The sequence below is a fragment of the Rattus norvegicus genome, chromosome 2 (genome assembly GCF_021556685.1).
Source record: "Rattus norvegicus strain SHRSP/BbbUtx chromosome 2, alternate assembly SHRSP_T2T, whole genome shotgun sequence".
Classification (NCBI taxonomy): Eukaryota; Metazoa; Chordata; class Mammalia; order Rodentia; family Muridae; genus Rattus; species Rattus norvegicus.
This window is the reverse complement of record NC_141535.1, coordinates 87,335,574-87,337,841: the sequence shown is the minus strand read 5'-3', so window position 1 is coordinate 87,337,841 and position 2,268 is coordinate 87,335,574. Positions and strand designations below refer to the sequence as shown.

Sequence of the window (2,268 nt, the reverse complement as noted above, 5' to 3'; positions counted from 1 at the left end):
TGCCTTCTGGTGCAGTGTTTCTGGTAAAGCTCAGCCATCATCCTTTGTTAGTTAGCTTCCTCATTTTTTCCTCTGGCCTCTAGTTCCGTCCTCATTTCATATCAGTCTTCTCACTGAGTGCTGCTTCTTAGAGAGGCTGCACCACTAATTTGTCTGTGTTCTATTGTCAAGCTTGCCACAGGATAGTGGCCAAAACCACAGAAATCAAGTACGTCACAATTCTGGAGTGTGGAATTCCAGGGTCAAGATCTTCACAAGACTATTTTATTCTGTGCTTCCTCTTCTGATATAAATTGCAGTTTTTCTATCTGTCTTCACACAATCTTATCCTGTCTGAAAAGGATCTTGTCCATGTCTGAAAAGGAAACCAGTCACATTGGGTTAGTATCCATACAAATGACCTCAACAGACACTTACTGATTGAAAAACTCTCTCTCAAACATAGGTGCATTATTTCACCCTGTGATTATGGCTTTGATATGTAGAATACAAGCAATTCATAGGCACCGACACATCCCTTGTCTTCCTGTTCTTTTCCAGTGAACCTTGTTTCCTTGCACAGGAGAAGCAGGATTATTGAGACACTCTGATAAGTTCTTGCTCATGATTCCCAAGTGGCTGTTTATCTTCATTTCCTTCTTTGTTTTTTTTGCCAACAGGACCACGGGTTTATTGGGGGCTGAACACACACACACTCATAGGACATTGGCACAGTTACTCGGGACATCACGGTGGCCTCTGCCATCCACATGGGGCCCAGAGGCAGTGGGTTCTGACCTCCTCCCCTGTGGCCTAGACCCTGCTGGGTCATTCCTCTGGGCCAGCTGAAGAAGGGAGGGGACTCCCGGAGTGGACCTTGAGCCTGCCAGAGGATGAGCAGGCAGGTTGGCCCAGCAGGCCAGGCTGGGCGGAGGCCCGCCTCACAACTGCAGCTTCAGCAGCTCCTTCAGCACCTTCATCTGGCTAGTCTCTCGGATCTGTCCTGCCAGGAACATTTCATCTACCACCTTGTAAACCTTGTAGAAGTTGAACACCAGGTCTATTTCACAGACATTGTGGAAGTATTCATTTAACACTTCTACGAAGTTGTGTATGGCCTCACGATAGACCAGATTGTTGTCGTTGATGTCCAGGCAGATGCAGAAGTAGAGGCCAGTGTAGCGCCAGTAGATGATCTTGAAGGTCCGGAACTCCATAAAGTTGGTGTGCTTAGCATTCCTAATGTTGACCACGACGTACACTTCCTCAATCAACTTCTACTTCTCATCATCATCGAACTGCATATATTACTTGGCCAGGCGTGTCTTGCCTGCCCGGTTCTGGATGAGGATGAATCGGATCATGGCAACCCCTGTCTGGACCCCAGAGGTCCGGGTCCCGCTGTAACTGGGTGGCTACGGCTCTCTCCTTCTTTGTTTATGAAGAAAAATTGATCGTTTCAGGTCCAGACATAGGCTGCCCAATTTGGTTAGGTTTTATATCATCTAATGTTATAGAAGCTGAACTTTTAAAATATTATCATCACACCCTCACTGCTCTTAATATAAGCAATAAAATATGAGTCTTTCTAATGATTTTAGAACTTCATGAAGTTTTTATTTTTATTAAATTTATATACAATTATATCAATTTCCTCCTTTCTCTGCTCCCATCCCAAAATTCATAAACATCATTTATCTATTCCCCCCCCCCTCTCTCTCTCTTTCTCTCTCTCTCTCTCTCTCTCTCTCTCTGTTTAACACACACACACATACACAAACACAAAAATACAGTTCTAACTATATAAATACAACTTTCTCAATACATACAATGTTATCTTAATAAAGTCCAGATTAACACACATGATTACATTGAAGGGGGATATGTCATTAATGGAAATTGTGTCCTTGCTTTATATTTTTATTTTTGTTCCAACCATATTATGCTTTCATTATGTTTCCCTGTCATGATAATCTGTTTTTCTACAGGTACCAATGCAACAGGAGTGCCAGTTTTTCAGATTGAAATTTCTTCTTTTTCAAAATTGGATATCTTTATTTACATTTCAAATGTTATTCCCTTTCCTGTTTTTCAATTCATAAGCGTCCTATCCCACCCCCCTCCCCTTCTTCCATATAGGTGATCTCCTTCTGCAAACACCCCCCTCCTCACCCTGATATTCCCATACACTGGTAAGTCCACCCTTGGCAGCTCCAAGGGCTTCTCCTCCCATTGGTGCCGAACAAGTCCATCCTCTGCTACATATGCAGCTGGAGACATGGGTCTGTC

General features: G+C 43.4%; 1 pseudogene; it reads right to left on the bottom strand.

Moving 5' to 3' along the window:
* Positions 1 to 857: 857 nt before the first annotated feature.
* On the bottom strand, positions 858 to 1,375 carry Ap2s1-ps2 (adaptor related protein complex 2 subunit sigma 1, pseudogene 2; annotated as a pseudogene).
* Positions 1,376 to 2,268: the final 893 nt, after the last annotated feature.